At 36.3% G+C, this 27247-nt stretch overlaps 1 protein-coding gene across 6 annotated transcripts in view; it reads right to left on the reverse strand.

Moving 5' to 3' along the window:
• LOC129657828 (cytochrome c oxidase subunit 7B2, mitochondrial) overlaps positions 1–27247 on the reverse strand; it is a 141371-nt gene that overhangs the window by 65283 nt on the left and 48841 nt on the right. For 2 of the 6 annotated variants that reach the window (XM_055588474.1, XM_055588469.1), the window contains exon 2: positions 18508–18563. The exons of 1 other annotated variant lie outside the window; for it this stretch is intronic. The gene's annotated coding sequence lies outside the window, so the exon portion shown is untranslated. Of the gene's footprint in view, positions 1–18507; positions 18564–19295; positions 19470–22976; positions 23021–27247 lie in introns of those variants that run through there. 3 more of the 6 variants (XM_055588470.1, XM_055588471.1, XM_055588473.1) reach the window with 3 other exon arrangements.

Consider the following 27247-nt stretch of genomic DNA (forward strand, 5'->3'; position numbering starts at 1 on the left):
GACAACAGTATCTTAGCTCACACTTGCAGAAAAGAGAATCAATTGAATGTATAAGTAGTATAAAACCTGACGTATTATTTAAATATAGAAGCTGAATAATCATCACTGTCACAAATATTTATTATCAAGGTCAAATACTTAGGATGATAATGGAATATGGAGGGATCTCTGTTGATTAACCACATGTGTGTGTGCCAAGTCGCTTCAGTCATTTCTGACTCTTTGTGATCCTATGGACCATAGTCTGCCAGGCTCCTCTATCCAGGGGATTTTCCAGGCAAGAATACTGGAGTGAGCTGCCGTGCCTTCCTCTAGGGGATCATCCCAACCCAGGGATAGAATCCACATCTCCTGCATTGGCAGGCGGGCTCTTTACCATTAGTGCCACCGGGGAAGTCTATAAACTAAGCCTGCTGCTGCTGCTGCTGCTAAGTCGCTTCAGTCTTGTCTGACTCTGTGCAACCCCAAAGACGGCTCCTCCGCCCATGGGATTTTCCAGGCAAGAGTACTGGAGTGGGGTGCCATTGCCTTCTCCGATAAACTAAGCCTAGGAAACAGAAATCATGAAGTATGTCTCTCTAACACTGCCAAAATAGATGTCAAGTGTTTAATATACTTTAAGAATTCAGTTTCTTCTATTTTTAAATAGAAATTATGAGAGATTCTGTCTTTCAAGGAAAAGGCCACTAACATGAACTAGATCCTGTCCACAAAAACAACATGGGATATGCTTCAAAAATGACAAGGAAGGATGAAAAGAGCCCAGAATATAGCATGAAAACTACAAGAAACATCTAGAGAGACAAAAGATAACATGAAGGAGGTGCAGGTGGAGAGAGGACTATGGAGGGATAGGGGAAAATATCTATTTATGTGTTATTTTTCTTCCTTATGATGAAACTTTTGCCCAACCCCATCATAGGCAGGAAAACAGAAGCACTGTGCAAAATTGGAACAAAAATAGAAAAACTTACACAAAATGAAATTAAAGGAATGTCTTCCCTTACAACAATTTTAAAAATCCTAGATTTTCCACAATCATATTGTTTTTTATTTTTTTATTTATTTTACTTTACAATATTGTATTGGTTTTGCCATACATCAACATGCATCTGCCACGGGTGTACATGTGTTCCCCATCCTGAACCCCCCTCCCATCTCCCTCCATATTGTTTTTAAAAACAGTTAATATCTAATGTCACATAAATTCTTACAGAAAAAAAAATGATTCTACCAACTTATATTATGGAACGAACTGCAGCCATAAAATTAAAAGATGCTTGCTTCTTGGGATAACAGATATGACCAACCTAGACAGCATGTTAAAAAACAGAGACATTACTTTGCTAACAAAAGTCCATCTAATCAAAGCTATGGTTTTTCCCTTAGTCATGTATGCAAGTAAGAGTTGGGCTATAAAGAAAGCTGAGCACTGAAGAATTGATGCTTTTGAACTGTGGTATTGGAGAAGACTCTTGAGAATCTACTGGACAGCAAGGAGATCCAACCAATCAATCCTAAACGAAATCAGTCCTGAATATTCATTGGAAGGATTGATGCTGAAGCTGAAGCTTCAATACTTTGGACACCTGATGCAAAGGACTGACCCATTGGAGTAGACCCTGATGCTGGAAAAGATTGAAGGCAGGAGAAGGGGACAACAGAGGATGAGGTGGTTGGATAGCATCACCGACTTGATGGACATGAGTTTGAGCAAGCTCTGGGAGTTGATTAGGGACAATGAAGCCTGGCACAGTCCATGGGGTTGCACAGAGTCAGACACAACTGAGCGACTGAACTGAACTGACAATACATATTCTAAAACAGGATAAGGAAAGTATTTATGGAAGCAAATATAGATTACTAGATAGCAATCAGTTCAGTTTAGTTGCTTCCATTGTTTCCACATCTATTTGCCATGAAGTTATGGGTCTGGATGCCACAATCTTAGTTTTCTGAAGTTAAGTTTTAAGCCAACCTTTTCACTCTCCTCTTTCACTTTCCTCAAGAGGTTCTTTAGTTCTTCTTTGCTTTCTGCCATAAAGGTGGTGTCATCTGCATATCCGAGGTCATAAATATTTCTCCTGGCAATCTTGACTCCAGCTTGTGCTTCATCCAGCCCAGTATTTCGCATGATATCCTCTGCATATAAGTTAAATAACCAGGATGATAACATACAGCCTTGACCTACTCCTTTTCCTATTTGGAATCCAGCTTGAACATCTGGAAGCCCACAGTTCACACACTGTATAATATACTAGTACATTAAAAATAATAGTTTAGAGTTCAATAGAACTAGAAAGAGCCTCACTCCTAATTTACATGACAGAAACAAAAATAAGACAAACAGCAAATTAAAAATTATCTTTAATCCACCAAAGAACTGAGGTCTCAACACAAACAGTTACAGGAATACTTCAAATATATTGATGGTTTGGATCCAGACCACCAGGCAAGCAAGACGACAATAGAGTGATATCTTTCTTGTGTTAAGAGAAAACAACACAAGCAGACAAAAACTTGCCAACAAAGAATTCTATACCAAACAAAAATATCACATTACAAGTGAAGTCACATACTGTAAGTGCATGGGCTTATACCTGGGTTTTTTATCCTGTTCCATTGAGCTATATAACGTATCTGTTTTTGCACCAGTACCATACTTTCTTGATTACTATAGGTTTGTAGTATAGTCTGAAGTTGGGAAGCTTGACTCTTGCAGCTCTATTCTTTTTTCCCAAGACTGTTTCGGTTATTTGCAGTCTTCTGTGTTTCCACAGAAATTGTAAATTTTTTTTTCTAGTTCTATAAAAAATGCCTTTGAAGCAAAAAGAGCACTCGTTTATTGAGAGTGGGAATTCAAAATGATACAACCACTTTGGAAAATGGTTTGGCATGTTCTCATAAAGTTAAACATATATTTACCATATGACCCCACAAGTGTTAGACTAAAAAACTAAAAAACTAAAAAAACAGAATATTACTTACTAACAATATACAAATTTTGAATGACACTATTAATAAACTGGGCTTCCCTGGTAGCTCAGAGGGTAAACATTATGCCTGCAATGCAGACCGGGATTTGAACCCCAGGTTGGGAAGATCCCCTGGAGGAGGGCATGGCAACCCACTACAGTAGTCTTGCCTGGAGAATTCCATGGGCAGAGAAGCCTGGCAGGCTACAATCCAAGGGATCACAAAGAGTCAGACATGACTGAGAAAATTTCACTTGATCTAGATGACATTTATGAAACTTTATACCTAATCATTTTTTTAAAAATCATATATTATACCATAAAACTAGTCATTTAAAGGGTTCATATCACAAATATTATAGTCAGTTCAGTCCTTCAGTCGCATCTGACTCTTTGTGACCCGTGTACTATAGCACTGAGGGATTCTCTGTCCATCACCAACTTCCAGAGCTTACTCAAACTCATATTCATCAAATCGGTGATGCCATCCAACCATCTCATCCTCTATCATCCCTTTATTCTCCTGCCTTCAATCTTTCCCGGCATCAGGGTCTTTTCCAAGGAGTGAGTTCTTTGCATCAGGTGACCAAAGTACTGGAGCTTCAGCTTCAGCATCAGTCCTTCCAATGAATATTCAGGACTGATTTCCTTTAATTGACTGGTTTGATCACCTTTTAGTCCAAGGGACTCTCAGGAGTCTCTCCAACACGACAGCTCAAAGGCATTAATTCTTTGGTGTTCAGCCTTCTTTATGGTCCAACTCTCATATCCATACATGACTACTGGAAAAACCACAGCTTGGACTACATGGACCTTTGTCAGCAAAGTAATGTCTCTGCTTTTTAATATGCTTTGTCATAGCTTTTCTTTATAGGGTTTTCATAGCTTTTCTTTCAAGGAGCAAGTGTCTTTTAATTTCATGGCTGCTGTCACCATCTGCAGTGATTTTGGAACCCAAAACATAAAGTCTCTCACTGTTTCCATTGTTTTCCCATCTATTTGTCATGAAGTGATGGGACTGGATGCCATGATCTTCATTTTTTGAATGCTGAGTTTTAAGCCAGCTTTTCCACTCTCCTCTTTCACTTTCCTCAAGAAGGTCTTTACATCCTCTTCGCTTTCTGCCATAAATGTGGTGTCATCTGCATATCTGAGGTTATTGATGTTTCTCCTGGCAATGTTGATTCCAGCTTGTGCTTCATCCAGTCCAGCATTTTGCATGATGTACTCTGCATATAAGTTAAATAAGCAGGGTGACAATATACAGCCTTGACATACTCCTTTCCCAATGTGGAACCAGTCAGTTGTTCTATGTCCAGTTCTAACTGTTGCTTCTTGACCTGCATACAGATTTCTCAGGAGGCTGGGAAGGTGGTCTGGTATTCCCATCTCTTGAAGAGTTTTCCACAGTTTGTTATGATCCACATAACCAAGGCTTTGGTGTAGTCAATAAAGCAGAAGTAGATGTTTTTCTAGAACTCTTGTGCTTTTTCCATGATCCAATGGATGTTGGCAATTTGAGCTCTGGTTCCTCATGACTACAATACAATTAACTCAAAAATTATCTTAAAATTAAATAGCTCTATATATACTAGGGAAATTGCATTTGTAACTTAATAACTCCCCATAAAGACTACTACAGGATAAACTGCTTTACTGACAGTTTTACCAAACACATAAAAAAAAAAAATAGAAACCCTGCCAAAGCAATATTACAATGAGAGGAAGAAATAAATCTCTGCTCATTTTTTGACTCCAGAATTATCTTGAAATCAAAAGTAGATTAAGACATTAGAGGAAAAAAAAAACTACATAAAAATCAACATTAATACTTTAACAATATCAGTCAATCAAATCTAGAAATATATAAAAAGGGAAACCAATCATATATAAATTGATTTTATATTTGAAACTAACCAATGTAATGCACAATTGTAAGATAATAAAGTAAAAAAAAATTATGTCAATAACTAAAGACAAAGCAAACAGACTGGTAAAAAGCTAACAGAGCCCCAGAATCTGAGTATAAACTCTGCACATAAGATATTTGATTAATTGCTAAACTTCATGCTCAGGTTAGAGCTGGGAGGCTAGACAAAAAGAGGGAAAAAGAAAAATGAAGTAAGAGAAAAGGAAGAAGAAGAACAAGGAGAGAATAGGAGGACAAAGAGGCAGTAGCAACAGCCAGAAGCTAAGAAAAAATCAGATGCTGATGAACACTGAAGGAGAAATAAGATTTCAAAATTTGATTCCAAACAAATTAACTTATAAGAGCTTTCTCCATTTTTTCTGATGAACAAAATCATAATCACCATCATCATCTTCAGGGAAAGAAAAAAAGGAGTTTCTGAGTCATTAAAGCATATTACTTACAATGTCCACTTTTCTACCAAAAATTAGTAGGCAAGCAATAAAATAACAATAAAAGCAGGAAACTGTGGCCCCTGTTCATGAAATATTCATTTTAATATAACCTGACTTTGAACAGGCACAGATGCTAGACATACCAGGCAAAAATGCTAGACATACCAGGCAAAGAATTCAAGGCAGCTATTACAAACATGTTCAAAGAATTAAAGAGAGATATGGTAAAGAATTCACCTTCCAATAAAGGAGAAGTGGAGCACACAGGTTTGATGCCTGGGTGGGGAAGATCCCCTGGAGAAGGAAATGGCAACCCATTCCAGCATTCTTGCCTGGGCAATCCCATGGACAGAAGAGTCTGGCAGGCTACAGTCCATGAGGTCACAATGAGTCAGACAGGACTTAGTAACTAAACACCACCATTCAAAACTTAAAGGAAAACACTTCAATGTGTGAACAGATATGGAATCTTAGCAGAGAAATAGAAACTATAAAAAAAATGAGATGGAAATTCTGGATTGAAAAGTAAACTGAAATTTAAATTTTACTAAATGTGGTCAACACTAGTTGAAGAAGAATCAATGAATTTGAAAGTAGATCATTAGAATGAATAGAATTTGAAGAGACAAAAACTTTAGAAAATAAATAAAGGCTCAGAGACTCTGAGTACTCACTCAGAAAGTGAAAAGTCACTCAGTCATATCTGGCTCTTTGTGACCCCAAGGACTGTAGCCCACTGGACTCCTTTGTCCATGGAATTCTCCAGGCAAGAATACTGGAGTGTATAGCCATTCCCTTCTCCAGAATCTTCCCAACCCAGGGATCAAACCCAGGTCTTCTGCATTGCAGGCAGATCCTTTACTGTCTGAGCCATCAGGGAAGCCCCAGAAATTCTGGGGTAACATCAAATGATTCAATGTACCAGGAGAATAGAGACAACAAATGAAAGAGAAATATTTCAAGAAATAAGGGCTGTAATCTTCATAAACTTAATATAAAGGAAAAAAAGAAAGAAAAAAGTATTACAACTTACATATCCAAGAAGTTTAACAAACTCCCAGTGGGGTAAACACAAAGAAAATCACACTCAGGTACTGCACAGTCAACTTCTGAAAGCTACAGATTAAAAAAAAAAAGCTCTGGAAGCAGGGGAAAAATTGACATATTACACAGATGTCAATAGTGATTCAATCAACAATGGGTTTTATATCAAAAACAGTGGATTCCAGAAGAGAATGATGTGTCCGAAGTACAAATGAAAAAACAATTCAGCTAATAACTAATCTATATCGAGTGAAACTACTCTTCCAAAATAAAGTTGAAAAACATTTTTAATGAGTTAGCAGATGTTCATAAAAGAAATGCTAAAGGAAGTCTGAAGGATTAAAAAGAAATGATATATAAGATACACAAGAAGAAACATAAACTGTACATATATGTATAATATGTATACATCTAACTGTGTATGCGTACACATTTTTGTATGCATGCATATATGTGTATGTGTATTTATGTAGAGATACATTTTCTTCTTTTAATTTCTTTAAAAAACATTATGTTGAGTATAAGAAGTGAAAAAGAATGTTCACACTGCATGATCCCATTTATATGATATTCTAGAAAAAGCAAAACTAATCTTTAACAACAGAAAAGAGAACATTAGTTGTCTGGGGCTGGAGACAAAAGGAAGAAATTGACTGCAAAGGGTCACAAGGGTAGTTTCTGGTGTGATGGAAATTTTCTGTATCTTCATTGTGATGGTAAGCACACAGATGTATATACTTGTCAAATTTTTCATACTGTATCCTCAGCATGGGTGCATTTTACTGTATATAAATTACACCTTATTAACTTTGATTAAGATATATATAAAGCAAAAATCTACTAAATTTGACAAAACATGCAGAATTTCTGTTCAGTGAAGAATACTATAAGCAAAGTTAAAAGATATTAAAGACTAGATGTTGCAAAGTATTAATCGAGAATATATAAGAAGCTACTAAAAATTGTCAAGGAAAACACAAGAAACTCAAAAGAAAGAATGAACAAAGGCTACATATGTGAAAAAGAGGCTCATCTTCACTACTAAGTAATACAAATTTCAAAATACCAATTTTCAAAGTGACAAAAATCAGGAAGTTGCATAGTACAAATGTTAGAAAGTATAAGGGTGAAGTTAAACTTCCAGGTTTTACTGCTAGGCCTATAAACTATTTCAGAAAAGCAATCAAGAAGTACTTAGTAAAATTATATGCACATGTGACCTATAGAATCCTCTTTTGGTAATACAAAGTGTCAATCATAAGAGATAAGATGAGTAAAATGTGGTATACGCATGAGATGAACTCAAGGCAACAATCAGAAGAATAAAATTAGATGAATACTATTAAGAGAATTAATAAATCACAAGAAAAAACAGGGCTGATCAGAAAACCTATTAAATAGAATAAGTAAGTGAAAGTCATTCAGTCATGTCCGACTCTTTGCAACCCCATGGACTGAGTGACTGACTTTCATTTATTCTCTAGGCCAGAATACTGGAGTGGGTAGTCTTTCCCTTCATCCAGGAAATCTTCCCAACCCAGCCATCAGACCCAGTCTCCAACACTGCAGGCGGATTCTTCACCAGTTGAGCCACAAGGGAAGCCCAAGAATACTGGAGTGGGAAGCCTATCCCTCCTCCAGCGGATCTTCCCGACCCAGGAATTGAACTGGGGTGTCCTGCATTGCAGGCGGATTCTTTACCAGCTGAGCCATCAGGGAGGCCCACTGGTCATAATTTATGTAAACTAAAAACACATGAACACATACATACAGAGAAACACTATACAATTTTCAAATATACATTCAACTCAAATCTAACATGAGTAAGAGTGGAGAGGAATGCCAGTGGAGACAAGGAATCAAGTAAAGGTAGTAAAAGAAGAAAGATCTTACACATCTTGCTACTTTAAAGTTAATTAATTTGTAATTACCTAATTGATGAACTTGTTTCTTTCCTACCTGATGCTAAAGCGACCTAGAATGGTTCTGACAGTTTGTATCTTAAGCACTTCATTTCTCTTTTTTAACTCATAAAATTATTTTTTTGTTACATTTGAAACCTATTTATAAAATAATATTTTACAAAAATCAAATGTTTTTTTAAAATAGGTTTACGAGATAAAACACAAGTCTTCTACTGTTTCTGCCCTGTTCCTGATTCTCACTCCTCTGAATACACTATTTTGATAATTCTAGTGCTTCTTTTTTTATCTTTTCCATGCTTTTAATTTAGCACTTTATTTCTGAGAGTTCTATTAAGTTTTCATTTTATTTCCTCAAGTTTTAGAACAAGCTTAACTAACAACAGCAATAATAATAATAAATACAATTATGTTCCAGTTGATAATAGAGCAATTTTGCTTGCTATTGCTCTGAACACTCAAATCCACATACAAACACACAAACTCAAGTCATTTTCACAAATACATTAATTTTCTAGGCTGTTACGGAAACTAGACTATATATATTATATAGCATTGAGATTTTATATGTGTATGCTTAGGTGTATACACGTTTAACTCAATGCCCAGCACAAAATAAGTACTATAGATAGAGCTCCATTTAGACCTCCATTAATTTTAAAAAGTAGTGTGCAGAATCAGGATACATCTTTAAATATTTTAGACTATATCAATCTCCTCAATCCTGTTTTACAAAATTCTTTCTCTAAATTAATGACTATTATGATGAATAAACACCTTTAACAGCTAAGATTTAAAAGTTTTTTCAATAAAATCATTAACTTGAATTATTTATCTATAATTCTCTATATTCCATTAATAACATAATGTGGCAAATCACACAAAGGTAATGTCAGAGAGTCCCATTACAAACACTTATGGCTCTTAATCCTCATCCCTTGATAGTACTGTGGAATGAGAACTATGCTTCAGGGTAAAGTTTCCAAAAGCAAACAATTCAATTCTGATTACATTAAGGGAGAGCAAATAAGGATAACATTTTACTGATGATAAAGTTGTCAGCAATGACTGAGTCACAAAGGACATTCAGCTCAACTTTTATCAAAGATCCAATTAAATTAGAACAATGTCTCTCTAGGCATTCTGCTTAACTATGTTTTTCCATATTTAAATTTAGCTATAGGATGTATCTGCACTACATTTTCCAAACATTCTGTTTCCTAATGGATCATCTTTTCTGTAATGCCTACTATTGGTCATTTGCTTACATTCTTTATTGAGGCAGCTCCAAGTTTAGTAGTCAACTTTAGTTAGAAAAAGGTAGAAAAATAAATGACCCAATCAAAAAATGGGCCAAAGAACTAAATAGACATTTCTCCAAAGAAGACATACAGATGGCTAACAAACACATGAAAAGATGCTCAACATCACTCATTATCAGAGAAATGCAAATCAAAACCACTATGAGGTACCATTTCACGCCAGTCAGAATGGCTGCAATCCAAAAGTCTACAAGCAATAAATGCTGGAGAGGGTGTAGAGAAAAGGGAACCCTCTTACACTGTTGGTGGGAATGCAAACTAGTACAGCCACTATGGAGAACAGTGTGGAGATTCCTCAAAAAACTGGAAATAGAACTGCCTTATGATCCAGCAATCCCACTCCTGGGCATACACACTGAGGAAACCAGAAGGGAAAGAGACACGTGTACCCCAATGTTCATCGCAGCACTGTTTATAATAGCCAGGACATGGAAGCAACCTAGATGTCCATCAGCAGATGAATGGATAAGAAAGCTGTGGTACATATACACAATGGAGTATTACTCAGCCATTAAAAAGAATACATTTGAATCAGTTCTAATGAGGTAGATGAAACTGGAGCCTATTATACACAGTGAAGTAAGCCAGAAAGAAAAACACCAATACAGTATACTAATGCATATATATGGAATTTAGAAAGATGGTAACAATAACCCTGTGTACGAGACAACAAAAGAGACACTGATGTATAGAACAGTCTTATGGACTCTGTGGGAGAGGGAGAGGGTGGGGAGATTTGGGAGAATGTCATTGAACCATGTATAATACCATGTATGAAATGAGTCGCCAGTCCAGGTTCAATGCACGATACTGGATGCTTGGGTCTGGTGCACTGGGACAACCCAGAGGGAGGGTATGGAGAGGGAGGAGGGAAGAGGGTTCAGGATGGGGAACACAGGTATACCTGTGGCGGATTCATTTCGATATTTGGCAAAACTAATACAATATTGTAAAGTTTAAAAATAAAATTAAAAAAAAAAAAGAGTTCAATGCTAGTAAAAGAGCTATTCCAAACTCAAAAAAAAAGAAAAAGGTATTTAAATTTTCAATTTGTTTCTGGCTTCCAATTCATACCATTAAATCTGTTCAGGCCACTGTAACACAAAATACATAGACTGGACTGCTTGAACAATACAATTTCTCACTTCTGGAGGCCGCAAAGTTTAAGATCAAAGTGCTGGCAGATTTGGTTCCTGGTGAGAGCTCTCTTCCTGGCTTGCAGTGTATCATAGATCACTGTGTCCTCACATAGAGCTCTAGTCTCTTCCCCTTCTTATATTAATTATATTGATAATCCTCTAACATTTAACACTGTTCCCACTATGGGGTCTCCACTCTCATGACTTCATCTAAACTAATGAACTCCAAAAGGCTCCACCTCCTAATACCATCAAATGAATTTTGATGAATGAATTAACAAATGAATTCTGGGGAAACACAAACATTCAGTCCACAACACATACTTTGCAATTATATTTAATTTGAAGTCAACACAGAAACCTTAAACATATTTTTAAGTATCTTCTCATTATAATAGTTTTCACTCTGCATTTATTGAGTATTTTAGAATGTTCTTATAATACTGGTGTGCATCAGACTTACCTGGGGAAGCCTGTGCAACATGTAAGTGAGATCCAACCCAAACATACAAGTAGAGGCACAAATAAATGAAAACATTAACTTTGGTTTTCTATAGGTGAAAACTCTTGAAAGAAAAAAATATCTTCCTATATAAATAATCTAAGGAAGATACTGAGAAGTTAAAAACAAAATACCTCTTTAAATAAAACTTCTTTGCAAATTCATAATTAATTCCTGATTATTATATGACCTTGATCTCTTTTGGAAATCTAATGTAATTTTCAAGTTATATTCATCAAATATTAATGACTCACTATAATCATAACCTTGTTTATCAAAATCAGGAATATATTATTGGAGATAGTTTTCATCAACAGGAAGAGACAGGGCTCTTAGAAAAGTAATGATGATTATATATCCACCAAGAGTTTTTTATAACATTCTCTTTTTTGTGTTTCTATATAGCCTCATGGGCTTCCCAGGTGGCTCAGTGTTAAAGAATCCACCTGACAATGCAGGTGATGCAGGAGATTCGGGTTTGATCCCTGGGTCAGGAAGATTCCCTGGAGGAGGCAATGGCAACCCACTCCAATATTCTTGCCTGGAAAATCCCATGTATAAAGGAGCCTGGCAGGCTGTAGTCCATGGGGTCACAAAGAATCGGATATTACTGAGCAACTGAGCATGTATGCACACATACAGCCTCATGCTGTTTGCTACATTTCAGAAATACTAAAAAGCAAGGTAAGGTTTGGTTAAGGACAATAATAATAATAAACCATAGAACAGATTTATAAATGAAAAAGACACCAAAGGTCAAAACTCCTCATTCTGAGACTGAGGTTGAAATAACTGAAGCTACTGCAAAAAGAGAAGACATGAATAAAGTGAACATAGGCATTTACTGAATTCTGGATGCCTAGAACATAAATCTAGAAAACAGTAGAAAGCACATTAGTGTTTCACAGATGAAGCAAAGCAGCCTGCCAACTACAAGCAAAATAGTTCCTAGAAAATTTAGATGAATTTGCATATTCTAGATAAGCATCAAATTATGAAGAAAAGGTAAAAGGTATTTAGGTCAAACCCTTATTCTGTGGCATTTGACATCATGCAAAATAATTATGCTTCCTCAGAGGCAGCAAGCACTTTAAAAGTTATAAAAAAAAAAAAAACAAAATCATGAATGAACTATCTATATGTCTTACATTAGAAATAATTTAATTTGTATTAAATGATTTAATATTTCAGATATAAAAATATATAAAAATTAAATATATACACACACACACACACACACACACACACACACCAGAAAATCACTCTTGATCAAATTCCATTTTAACAAGGTAATTAGCATCCTTCATTAGATGAAGAATGCAGATGCAATATGGTCATAGAAGCCAAAATATCTCTTTATTTTTGTTAGTTATCCTCTTTTTTCTTTTTCAGGAAGACTGGAACTGTGCCACAGAAAAGTATCTATAACTTTCTATCAGACTCTGGGAGTCATCTATCAAAGCATAACTTGGTTCATTAATCCTGAGTAGAGCAAAAGTATGGAGTATTCTGTGATCACACAACATGTCTTGTTGCCTGATTGGTATTCATAGCTTCTCTCAAGTGTGTGGTAGACTAGAGATGGCCAGTCCTTATTATTCAAACCTGGATCACTGGCAGCTTTCCTCTCATTCATCTTCTGGGAAAACCCCGTGTCACAGTTAGAAGAAACAGTAACGTGCTCAAATTTCCTTCTGTAGTTTAGCCCAAGACCTGAGAATTCTGAATGGCATTTGGCCCAAGCCCAGAAATTTTATTCCACATTGATTTTTGCCTTTCCTGAACATTTTTTCATTTCAAAATCTGTACCAAAAAAACATCACTTCAAGATCAAGCACTGAAATCAATGCCAATGTCCCTGGACTCTCTTTTTGAAGCAAGTTCTTTGAATGTTTAGTGCTTTTCAAAACACTGACGGATTAATTTTTATGCTCTATTTTGAGACCATTTTCTCCTTTTAACTCCTTTGAGTTGCTGTAATTTTATAAATAGTGTCTTTATTATGATCTGTTTCTGGCTTTCCTCACAGACTTTGCCGAGAGTCCCGGAGAAGAGCAGCCTATTTTTGTGCTCTCTTGAGGAGGCTTGTTCCCTAGCCCTCCCTCATTGTGAGTTTGTTCCGGGCTGTTGGCTGCCTGATGTTTTGATGTCTCTCTCCATTAACTAACTCTTGCCTTTCAACCACCGAGCTTCAGTTCCTTGTTTACTGCCATCCTTGTCACAGCTCTTGGCTTACTATTCTGTGTCAATAGAATCCTTGGCAACTTCCTGTGTCATTTCTTGCCACTCCTTCTCCACAGATTGCTTTTCACCAATTTGACTTTCCAAAGATAGCCTGTCAGCAATTCAGAGTGTGGATTTTTATCTCTGGTTTCAAAGACTGTGTTCATTTTAATTATTAGTAAGAGTCAGAAGACAGACCCATAAAGGTAAGTAACCACCCACACTGTCCTGTCCAGGGTGCCTGAAATCCCAGAAAAGAGGTTCATTTCTCTGATTTCAAAAATTGCAGCTTTGTTTTTAGGAGAGCTTGATCAAATTGTAAATACTGTCTTCTGTACACACTTAGGCTTTTTACATATACTGCTGAGGTGTTTACCATATTATATATTCTATTTCATATTCTATTGTCATAATTCATCATAGTTCATATATAATATCACAATTAATTTTGTTTATATGCATCTATGGGACTGTAAGCCACCTACATAGGAATGGTGTTCTAGACCTTATATGTTAGTGTCTAGTGTAGTATATGATGACAATAGGTCTAAATACATGGCTGTTGAGTTACCAGATGCAAAACACGTGGAATAGGTGAAAAACTTATACCACTAACTTCCAACACATTCATTTCAACTGTAAGAAGTATCAATTTGGGAACCGAGTCAGTTGATGCAACAGAAAATTCAAATAACAATGACTTAAACACAAAATGGTGACACTTGTCTCGCATAATAAGTTCAAGGGAAGAAGATTACTGATATTGATTTGGAAGTTCAAGGAAGTCATGGCTAAAATTTCAGCAATATTCCTAATCTTTCAAAGTAGCAAGGTTCCAGTCATCATGTGCACCTTCCAGGAACAAGAAAGAAAAGGCCAGAAGGAAGACAAGATAAAATCAACATCAAGAATGCAGAAATATCCCAGGAATTTCATCGGATTTTTGTTTATATTTCATTAGACAGAATTATGGCAGATTGTCTCCCATAACAACAAGGAGAATGAGATAATGGGAAATTTGTGGGGGTTTTTTTCTTTCTCTTGACTCCACAAGTAAGAAGAAGAGAATGAGTACAGAACAAGTCACAAGAAATTGCTGTCACACAGGGGTACTGAGAAGTGCATGCATGCTGGGAAAAAGTCAATTTAAGTGAAAATGTAAAAGATTCAATGTAAATGAAAGAGCATATAAAGTCAGCTGATGGCTGCTTCACTATCCTGCCCGGCTGACAGAAATCAATCAGATCCACAAGCCTGACTGAGGCATGGGATCTTCATGGGAATCCTAACACAATATTTATTTTTCATCAAGCTTCTTTATGGGCTTTATAAATAAAGTAGTCCTGAGCGTTTTCTAAATATCTGGCTCTGTGGTATGTTGAATAATATAACACAATACTAGCTTTAAAGCTGCCCTCCTTAATTTAAACTTTGTAACAACAGAAGTGAGCATAGGATCTTGCAATTGTCCACTAAAGAAGCACTTAGACTCTCTATGTGCTTGTGGGGTGAGTTTTGAGAGGGAAGGACTGACTGTCAGAGAAGAAAAAGTGGAGCTTACCAGATGAAATGCAGAAGGATGTTACCAGCATAAAGGCAAATGCATTAGTGCATAAAGGCTCAGGAAGACAAAGAAAGTGAAAAGCATTCTGGGATGTGTAACATATTCAGTAGTGCAAAGCACAGAATTCAAAGGGTAAAGACAATGGTAGTGAGGCAAATCAGAAGACAGGTAAGCAAGAACCAAAGAGTCTTTCTGAACAATGAGACAATGAATAATTTTAAGCTGTTACTAGCTCTAAGTTTTAAGAAAATTATTCTGGTGCTACCAGGGACAATTTATTGGAGACAGGTAACACTGGAGGGAGAATTCAGTTAAAGGAGTATTCCGACTGCTCCAATGAAAAATATGATTGTTTCAATGAAAAATATGATTGTTCCAATGAAAAATATGAAAAATAAAGGAGTATTCCAATTGTTACAATGAAAAATATGTTCTAAAACAATATTAGAGGATTTGGGGAAAAAAAGAGACTGGATTCCACGAACATTAAACAAGTCAAAGAATAAACTCACCAAATGCTGTGTGTGTATGTGTATGTAATGGGCAGGCAGGAGACTAAGTTCAGAAATGGGACAGAAATGAGGGTAGAAAACTAAAACAACTCCTATTTCTTCACTCATTCATGGATTCAATAATGATGATTTTCCTAGAGATAGTGTTCCAAAAGAACAAGCCTGTTCACACCGTTTCCTTAGTGAGTTGTTTAGTAGTCTTCAAAACAACTTATTAGCAAAATGAGAAACTTATATTAGCTTCTGTAGCAATTAAAGAATAAAATCTGGTATCTAAAACATGAGGTAAAATTCTTAAACCTTAAGGAAAATGATGTAGTCTTCACAAAGCCATTCCTAGTAATTAATAAGGCACAAAGGAATAGATTATGGTTCCAGCTCCAGAGAAAACCAGCAGAAATGGTGAGTTGGAAGCATGCAACAGTTCCTAAAATTAGCATTTATTATAGTATGCATAAAAGTACCTCAAGGTTCACTAACCCAATAGTCCTTGTCACTACTATCAGCTCAACCATGCTAATAACCTCTTAATGCATTGCCTGGTTTGAAAAAATTGTGTAGAAGAATAAATCTCCGAAGTAATTCTGTTTTCCAAATATAAAGAGCATCCATATTAAAAGATCCAGCTCTTCTTTTTCAAAAGATTGGGTTCTTGTACGTTTGTATATTGGGAGATAATTTGACCTTAAGGACAATCAGATCAGATCAGTCGCTCAGTCGTGTCCAACTCTTTTCGACCCCATGAATCGCAGCATGCCAGGCCTCCCTGTCCATCACCAACTCCCGGAGTTCACTGAGACTCACGTCCATCGAGTCAGTAATGCCATCCAGCCAATAAAATCAATGAATTAACAGAAATGAGTAAGTATGATTTAAACAAATACAAAGCATAGTGTTTATAAGCTCATTTTAAATCAGAAAGATAACAATAGAAATCTTGGCCTAAGCCTCATCAATAACACAGAAATAACAGCACCCACTTCACAGAATTATTTTGAGAATAAAATGCTCACGAGGCATCCAGCCTTAAATCTGGCAGATAGTAAATCTTAAATGCATATTAATATAAATGATGAATTAACAATATTCTGCAAAGTAGCAATTTGCATTCCCCTTTTACAGAGAGATTAAGGCTCTGAAATGGATACTGACTTATTCAAGGTCACAATGCTAGTAAATTTCAACAACAGATTCAAATACAGGTCAACTATCATACGTTCACTGTTCTGATTTTTTTAATTCTATATTTTAGAAAATATCCTTTTAACAGGCCAGGAAATAATATTAATCCTGTGCTGAGCTTGTAACTTCAGAATTCAGTGAAAGAGGTACCATATAGAAGAAAATGAAAGTAAAACCAGTTTACTCCAAAGAGTTCAGTGTGATAGCCCTCTAAATGATCATGTTTAGAACACAGAACCTAAAAGAAATGGTTAAAATCATCATGATAATTTAAGTTTGGAGAAGAGAGAGTAGGGGGAATATAACTGCAATTACCAAATTTACAGAAATGTAGTTTAGAATAATATACACATTTTCAGTTTGCAAGGATGGTTTAATTATACCCCAAGGACTAAATATTAAATGCAAAGGAAAATGAAGTTATAAAACAGACAATCTGTTGCCACATTTGAATGATAATTTACAGGAGTGAGGGTGATTTCAGGGGGTGGGTAAGAGTTCTGTTTATGATTCAAGGATGAATTATTATGTTTATATTTGGAATTTCTGTGGTTATAGGAGGGTACTAGAATATAAAAAAAAAACTTAGAGAACTTAAGATCAATTTTTTCACACAATGAATATTTCAAAAGTAAAATGTGATGTCTTAATTCTCATATTTAATTATTAAAATGTTCATGAGTTTACCAAAAAGAAACTGTTTATAGAAATTTGGCACTTAACAAAGCTATCACCATCAAAGAATTTTATTATCCTGTAAAATTTTATCTCAGTATATAATTTCATATTTACCAAAGCATATATTACTGATCATTAACTTTAACTTAAGGAGTTTATGGCTTAGTATTCCCAAATTCTACATTCAGGTTCACCACTGATTCCAGATATAAAAATGGATAAGGGCAAGGAAAAAAATAAATTCACATTTCTTCAGATAGTTACACACCATACTGGTCTGGTTGGCATAGCAGGAAAAGAAGTCCTATCACCATATAATAGAAAAATGAGATTTAAAAAACAGTATATAAAAAAGGTAACAAAGGATATTGTACAGGACACAGAATTTTAAGTTTTATCTTTTAATAACTTATAATGGAGTATAATATACAAAGATTCTGAATCACTGTACTGTATATTTGAAGTTAAGATAATATTAAAAATCAACTATATGTATCAATAAAAGAGTACTCAATAAAAATGTTTTAAAATGAAAAAGGATAGTGCCTAAATTTCTCATAAGCATGATTATACAATCACACCAGGGGGCGCTCTTAACACTGAAATGATGGATGGCATTTTAAAACAAATGGTGGTCTTAGCTAGCTAAAAAAAAGATCTTTCTAAGCCTGTACAGTACTTGCAATAAGTGTTTACCTCTCCAAAATGTTTGCTGGCAATAAACACATTTTATTTTTCATCCAACTGCTTTAATTTTAAGATTATCAAATTAATCTCTCAAATAAAACATTTTTGACTGATAGGAATTAATCTTATTTTGGAAACATTTACCTATTTACATATGCCCCCAGTCTTTCTGTGGTGGGACTAATTCTGAATAATAAATACACTGCTTAGAAGTACATACAACTTTTCACCCCGGCTTTGTTGTTAATTTTATTTGTTTATAATTTCTTACTAGCACTTTAGCTTTTTTTTCCCCCCATAAAAAAATGAGTTCCTTAAAATTATCTAAAATTGACACTCATAGTGAAATTTCTAATCTTGGCGCTATGGGCCTTTTCCATATCTTGTCATTACCTGACAGGAACACTGAAGCTCAGATGTTCTCCTCACAAAGTTCAAGATTCAGATTCCTAAAAATATAATTAGAGAATTAGTATGAGGTTTCAAGGAAACAGAAAAAGGCAAAAAGTAAAGAGTGAGCTATATTATCCAGAAAATCACCATAGACTACTCCACCAACAATAAATATTTTATACAAGTGACACCTGATTAAATAAACTTGAAGAAATAAAGTACAAAGAAAAGAATTGCAAAGCATATGGAAGGAAGGGGACATGGTTCCTGCCTTCCTATGGAGATACAGAAGGAGTCTGTAAAATTTTCTAAACCCATGTAGTAGAGACCACACTCTTTTATCTGTCAGCTGCCTCCATGAGTCACCATTTACCTGTATCCAAGCTCAAATAGGCAGAGTTCTGATCAAGGTTCACCTAATATGTACAAATACAGGCAGCTACCTCATCCATGCGAGTTCAAGGAAACAATTATGAATGTCTCTACTGTTTGTGCCCTAAATCAAATTCACCATCACATTAATGCCTCAAATTCTAGTCACAGGAACACTTTTTTTCTATTCTATAAAAATACACCTGGAGAAAATGGTATTATTTATTCAATACTTTCGACCAAAGTGTAAATGGATGATGGGAAGCCCTACCTAGCCAGAAACAGATAATAAGTTTTCCAAAATGTGGGTATGAAAGAAGAACAAAAAGAATAATGGAAGAAAAGCGGGAAGGCCCAAGAAGAGAGAACCCTGAAGACAGAGTATATTAAGACAGGAGGTATGTGACTCCCATTACCTGCACCTCCTACTCTGTACTGAGAGGTTCATTAAGGCAAAAGCAGACCTGTTTGGTGAGAGGCAACTCTGGCACATTGTAAAATCACAAGAGTTTCCATCAGCAGCAAAGTCAGAAAGCTGAGGGGTTGGAGTGTCACGTGGTCCATCCCGGTAGAAGCAGGCACTGAGCTGGCTGGTAGAAAACAGATACCAGCCAATGGTTACTTGAAATGGTTACTTGAAAAGTACCAGAAATGGTTACTTCTCATTATGACTGAGCTGGCTGGTAGAAAACAGATACCAGCCAATGGTTACTTGAAATGGTTACTTGAAAAGTACCATATGACTCCAGTTGCCAGAGTCGCCAAGGGACCTACCTATATTTTAGATCAGGTCCCAGTGCTACCTGAACATAAGGATCAGGTCCAACTATTTGTGACCCCATGAACTACATCACATCAGGCTTCCCTACCCATCACCAACTCCTGAAGCTTGCTCAAATTCATATCCATCAAGTTGGTGATGCCATCCAACCATCTCATCCTCTGCCGTCCCCTTTGCCTCTTGCCTTCAATCTTTCCCAGCACCAGGGTCTTTTCCAATGAATCAGTTCTTTGCATCAGGTGGTCAAAGTATTGGAGCTTCAGCTTCAGCATCAGCCCTTCCAATGAATATTCAAGACTGATTTCCTTTAGGACTGACTTGTTTGATCTCCTTGTGGTCCAAGGACATTCAAAAGTCAAAAGACTCTTCTCAACACTACAGTTCAAAAGCATCGAACTTCAGAGCTCAGCTTTCTTTATGGTCCAAATCTCACATCCACACATGACCACTGTCAGCAAAGTAATATCTCTGCTTCTTGATATGCTAGGTTTGTCATAGCTTTTCTTCCAAGGAGCAAGAGTCTCTTAATTTCATGGCTGCAATCACCATCTGCAGTGATTTTGGTGCCCAAGAAAATAAAATTTCTCACCGTTTCCATTGTTTTCCCCATCTATTTACCATGAAGTGATGGGACTGGATGCCATGATCTGTTTTTTGAATGTTGTGTTTTTAAGCCAGCTCTTTCACCCTCCTCTTTCACTTTCATCAAGAGGCTCTTTAGTTCCTGTGCACTTTCTGCCATAAATGTGGTGTCATCTGCATATCTGAGGTTACTGATATTTCACCCTGCAACCTTGATTCCAGTTTGTGATTCATCACAAACTGGATTGTGATTCATCAAGTCCAGCATTTCACATGACGTGCTCTGCATGTAAGTTAAATAAGCAAGATGACAATATACAGCCTTGACGTACTCCTTTCCCTATTATGGACCAGTCTTTGTTCCATGTCCAGTTCTAACTGTTGCTTCTTGACCTGCATACAGATTTCTCAGGAGGCAGGTAAGATTGTCTGGTATTCCCATCTGTTTAAGAATTTTCCACAGTTTCTTGTGATCCACACAGTCAAAGGCTTTAGAATAGTCAATGAAGCAGATGTTTTTCTTGAATTCTCTTGCTTTTTCTATGATCCAACAGATGTTGCAATTTGATCTATGGTTTCTCTGTCTTTTCTAAATCCAATTTGAATATCTGGAAATTCTCAGTTCACGTACTGTTGAGGCCTAGGTTCGGGAATTTTGAGCATTAATTTGCTAGCGTGTGAGATGAGTGCAATTGTGTGGTAGTTTGAACATTCTCTGGCATTGTGCTACTTTGGTATTAGAATGAAAACTGACCTTTTCCAGTCCTGTGGCCACTGCTGAGTTTTCCAAATTTGCTGGCATATTGAGTGCGCCACTTTCACAGAATCATCTTTTAGGATTTGAAATAGCTCACCTGGAATTCCATCACCTCCACTAGCTTTGTTCGTAGTGATGCTTCCTAAGACCCACTTGACTTTGCACTCCAGGATGTCTGGCTCTAGGTGAGTGATCACACCATTGTGGTTATCTGGGTCATGAAGATCTTTTCTGTATAGTTCTTCTGTGTATTCTTGCCACCTTTTCTTAATATCTTCTGCTTCTGTTAGGTCCATACTGTTTCTGTCCTTCATTGTGCCCATCATTGCATGAAATATTCCCTTGGTATCTCTAATTTTCTTGAAGAGATCTCGTCTTTCCCATTCTATTGTTTTCCTAAATTTCTTTACATTGATAAGGATAATCAAGAAATGACCAATTAAAAAGTAAGAGATTTAATAACTTGGGTCTTGGATAAGAGAGAAGAAGAGTCAAGAATGACACAAGTTTCTTGATCTGAGGAACTGAAAGCATAGAATATAGCTGCCATTTAGTGGGACTGTGAAACCACTGGTAAAGCAATTATTTTTACTATTAGGGGAAACAATTATTTTGACTTTGGATATTTTAATTTTTTAGGTATCTATCAGACATACTCAAGAGGAACAATATAAAGAATGCAGTGTCTTATCAGTGTGGAGTTTACAGAAGGATTTGTATCTGCTTGTGTGTGCCAACTCAGTCACACTTGTCTCTTGTGACCCTACAGACTGTTAGCCTATCAGTCTTCTCTGTCCATGAGATTTTTCCTGGTGAGAACACTGGATTCTTTACTGCTGAGCTACAGAGGAAGCCCCTTACAGAAGGATATCAAGTTTTAAATATAAAACAGGGTTGTAAACTCATTGATAGTATAAAGACATGAGATATAAGAGGAAGTGAGTACAGACAGAAGAAAGATGACAGAGACCAGCCTTAGAGGTGAGTGGATTCTTAAGGTGCTTCACTCCTTCCTGCCTCCTGGGGATCATGCTCTTGTTTGATTCCCATTCCCTAGAATGTGGGCAGGACCTGCAACTTGCTTCTAACCAACAGAATACATGACAGCATGCACATGATTGACACTGTGACCACAGTATTACAATAAAGTATATAGTGCCCAAAGTGTTGGAGATTTTCCCTTGCTAGCTGATTTCTGTGAAGCAAGAGCCATGTTGGGGAACCCACTAGGCAAAGAACCGAGGGCAGCCTCTAGCTGGCTTCTTGTAATGTCTCTAAACTTCAGCCAAGAAATGAAGCCCTCACTTCTATTGCCTTAAGAAAATATATTTTGCCAACAACCCGTTTAGCTTGGAAATATATTCTTCTCTAGTAAAGATTCAGATGTTACCTCCACACCAGCTGACACCTTGTCTGCAGTCTTTCAGAAGACCTACTTAAGCTGCATCTAGACTTCTGACCCAAAGAAACTGTGAGATTATATGTGTGCTGTTTAAAACAATTGGAAAGTGTCAGTTGCTCAGTTTTTTCTGATTCTTTGTGACACAAAGACCAAAGACCCCAAGCAGGGACCACCACGCTCCTCTGTCCATAGAGTTCTCCAGGCAAAAATACTGGAATGGGTAGCCATTCCCTTCTCAAGAGGATCTTCTCCACCTGGGGATCGAACCTGGGTTTCCTGCATTGCAGGCAGATTCTTTACCATCTGAGCCAACTTTGATGTAATTTTTTTATGCATCAGTAGAAATGTATGCAAGTCCTGAGCTACCACAAAATTTAGAGGCTAGGGAATTATGAAAAAGCCAGGGAAAAGACGAAGGAAGAGAGACTAGTGAGGTAGGAGGAAAACCAAGAGAAAAGCATTTCTCCAAGAGAAATTTCTCCAGATTCTTCAGACAAATCTGACACAAAAATAAAGAGCAAAGAGAAAGTTGAGTCCTCTGACCTACTAGGAGCACAGGGGCAATCACCACTTACAGGAACAAGGAAACCAGGGGGAGCCATCTCCATTCCAGCCTTGGAATCCTCTACTTAACGCCTTGCTGGCAGAAAGTGGTAAGAGGCAGTGATTCTGCGTGGACATTGGTAGAAGCCAGTAAGCATTCAGTTCCTTCTGCCTTAGGAGGTCATTCACTAATAATACTAGTCCTTCCTAACAGTTTTTTAAGCAATGATGAGTGTCCCTGCAGATGTTTCTGTGAGGAGGTGGGTCTTAGTGTTCTAGCCAGCTTATAGGTGATCATCATTGGAAGGGACACAAGAAGCAAAGTCCCAGCCACCTTCACTCCAGCCTCCTTCTGAGGAGAAAGCGCTAAGTAGCATTCCTAAGTAAAAGACATTCAGCCTTATTAGGCTCCCAGGAAGACCCAATTAGTGCCAGAGTTGTGCTACTTCACTGTTTATAAGGCTTTGAAAGTTAGTATTTCAAAACTGGTTAATACTTAATATTAATCAAAGTCAGTTCATTTTAATTACTAAGTAGCTAACATAACCTATTTTAAAACTTTTGTTTTTAGACATGCTCATATTAGCATTTAATGTGCATTTTTAAAAAATTAATACAACTAAATCTAATGAGCATGTATTATGTGAAAGGCCCTGAATTAACTAGGTATGTCTCAGTGAAAGAAGCTGCCCTGCCACTTTTTGAACATCTATAATTTGTATGCAAACTTATACTATTTATAAAACACTGTCACATAATCAAAGCCTATGTTGTGCTCTAGTATCATTAGTATTCAGCTTTTATCTACATTTATCTACAGTGAGCATCCTATTTTCCTATAATGCTTTGAAAGCAGTTTCTTTCTTGTTCACTTATTCACTGAAGATATATTGAGCACCTACTTAGCTAAACAGAGAGGCAAACTGTATAAAAGATACACAAGTATTCATTATTCCTGTTCTATTAGAAAACAATACTATCCAAAATGTGCAAAATGTTTCCCTTTTATTTTACATATGCAATATGTGGTATCTATATATATGTGTGTATACATGTGTTATATGTGTGTGTATATTATACAGAGTTGACTCTTTTAATCAACACAGGAGTTAGGGTGACAACCATCAGCACATATAAAAATTCTTCTATACCTTTACAGTCTGCCTTCTGAATTAATGGTTCCACCATATTCTCAATTCCACATCTGTGGATTCAACCAAACTCAGATTAGGTAGTATTATAGCATTTACTATAGAAAGAAATCTGCCTATAAGTGGATCTGTGCAGATGAAATCTGTGTTGTTCAAGGGTCAATTATATCTGTAAACATATACATTATATATGCATTTACTCTGCCTAACACATATATATACACATATATATGTATATAAATATATTGTGTGTATATACATATGTATGTGTGTATGTGTGTATATATATACTTATAGTATATTTCTCTATAGATATTCTGCTAAGCTAGCAATACAACTCACCATCTTGCACCATCAGCTCTTCCCAAGGTTTTACTCCATTATTAATGCTAAAAGTTAAATCAATTGCTGATATACTTCATTTTGTTTGGATTAGCAGGTTTCATTATTCTCAGTAATGTCCTTGGCACCATGAAGCAAGGGGAATTATGTCATGGCATGGAGGCGTTTTCAACTTATTTTATTACTAACAGTTTTCCTAATCTTCTATGTCAAAACCTCACTAGAATATATGTCCCTCCACAGTATTTACTCCTATTAGCTTTTCACTGAAACACTTTTGAACCCACAGTATGTGCTCGATAAGATTTACCTGACTGGAAAACTACTTTTCCAAATGACTGAGGTGGCTTGCATGAAAATGGAAATATGCATTTACACAAGCAAATGGAAATACATTATTAGATAAACATATACAAACTACAGCTAAATATAAAGGCCTACAAAATGCTTAACCCATAGTTTTGTTCACTCAATAATTTGTCTAATGAATTGAAGACAATAATTGTTTTGAAAAATATGCCCATATAATTGTTTTCAAAATTAAATCCAGCCCTGTGCTTTCTCACAGCTATTACAAAGACAGAAATACAAGTTCTGTAACCTTATTTCCAACAAAAATAAGTATTTCATTTTATGAAAGAAAACATCTTTCCCTAGGTGATTAATTCCAAGAATTTATTGCAAAGATAATTAAAAATCAGAGCATGTCTTCCTTAATGATCTAAAGAAAGATGGATAAATGGACACAGCATTGTTAAAATGAAGATGTTGAATTGAGTGAGGTATACAGCTCTTTCCAGAAATTCTATCAACTGTGTGATTCTATCAACTATCATTCTTAGTGTTAATTTTTTTTTTTTTTTTCCCCTTCAGAAAAGTATTGCTTGATTATTCTTTTTTTTTTTTTTTATTTTAAATTTTATTTTATTTTTAAACTTTACATAACTGTATTAGATTTGCCAAATATCAAAATGAATCCGCCACAGGTATACATGTGTTCCCCATCCTGAACCCTCCTCCCTCCTCCCTCCCCATTCCATCCCTCTGGGTCGTCCCAGTGCACCAGCCCCAAGCATCCAGTATCGTGCATCGAACCTGGACTGGCAACTCATTTCATACGTGATATTTTACATGTTTCAATGCCATTCTCCCAAATCTTCCCACCCTCTCCCTCTCCCACAGAGTCCATAAGACTGTTCTATACATCGGTGTCTCTTTTGCTGTCTTGTACACAGGGTTATTGTTACCATCTTTCTAAATTCCATATATATGTGTTAGTATACTGTATTGGTGTTTTTCTTTCTGGCTTACTTCACTCTGGATAATAGGCTCCAGTTTCATCCACCTCATTAGAACTGATTCAAATGTATTCTTTTTAATGGCTGAATAATACTCCATTGTGTATATGTACCACAGCTTTCTTATCCATTCATCTGCTGATGGACATCTAGGTTGCTTCCATGTCCTGGCTATTATAAACAGTGCTGCGATGAACATTGGGGTACTCGTGTCTCTTTCCCTTCTGGTTTTCTCAGTGTGTATGCCCAGCAGTGGGATTGCTGGATCATAAGGCATGTCTATTTCCAGTTTTTTAAGGAATCTCCACACTGTTCTCCATAGTGGCTGTATTAGTTTGCATTCCCACCAACAGTGTAAGAGGGTTCCCTTTTCTCCACACCCTCTCCAGCATTTATTACTTGTAGACTTTTGGATCGCAGCCATTCTGACTGGTGTGAAATGGTATCTCATAGTGGTTTTGATTTGCATTTCTCTGATAATGAGTGATGTTGAGCATCTTTTCATGTGTTTGTTAGCCATCTGTATGTCTTCTTTGGAGAAATGTCTATTTAGTTCTTTGGCCCATTTTTTGATTGGGTCATTTATTTTTCTGGAGTTGAGCTGGAGGAGTTGCTTGTATATTCTCGAGATTAGTTGTTTGTCAGTTGCTTCATTTGCTATTATCTTCTCCCATTCTGAAGGCTGTCTTTTCACCTTGCTAATAGTTTCCTTTGATGTGCAGAAGCTTTTAAGGTTAATTAGGTCCCATTTGTTTATTTTTGCTTTTATTTCCAATATTCTGGGAGGTGGGTCATAGAGGATCCTGCTGTGATGTATGTCAGAGAGTGTTTTGCCTATGTTCTCCTCTAGGAGTTTTATAGTTTCTGGTCTTACATTTAGATCTTTAATCCATTTTGAGTTTATTTTTGTGTATGGTGTTAGAAAGTGTTCTAGTTTCATTCTTTTACAAGTGGTTGACCAGAGTTCCCAGCACCACTTGTTAAAGAGATTGTCTTTTATCCATTGTATATTCTTGCCTCCTTTGTCGAAGATAAGGTGTCCATATGTGCGTGGATTTATCTCTGGGCTTTCTATTTTGTTCCATTGATCTATATTTCTGTCTTTGTGCCAGTACCATACTGTCTTGATAACTGTGGCTTTGTAGTAGAGCCTGAAGTCAGGTAGGTTGATTCCTCCAGTTCCATTCTTCTTTCTCAAGATCGCTTTGGCTATTCGAGGTTTTTTGTTTTTCCATACAAATTGTGAAATTATTTGTTCTAGCTCTGTGAAGAATGCTGTTGGTAGCTTGATAGGGATTGCATTGAATCTATAGATTGCTTTGGGTAATATACTCATTTTCACTACATTGATTCTTCCAATCCATGAACATGGTATATTTCTCCATCTGTTAGTGTCCTCTTTGATTTCTTTCACCAGTGTTTTATAGTTTTCTATATATAGGTCTTTAGATTCTTTAGGTAGATATATTCCTAAGTATTTTATTCTTTCTGTTGCAATGGTGAATGGAATTG

The sequence above is a fragment of the Bubalus kerabau genome, chromosome 7, assembly GCF_029407905.1.
Source record: "Bubalus kerabau isolate K-KA32 ecotype Philippines breed swamp buffalo chromosome 7, PCC_UOA_SB_1v2, whole genome shotgun sequence".
NCBI classification, from domain to species: Eukaryota; Metazoa; Chordata; class Mammalia; order Artiodactyla; family Bovidae; genus Bubalus; species Bubalus kerabau.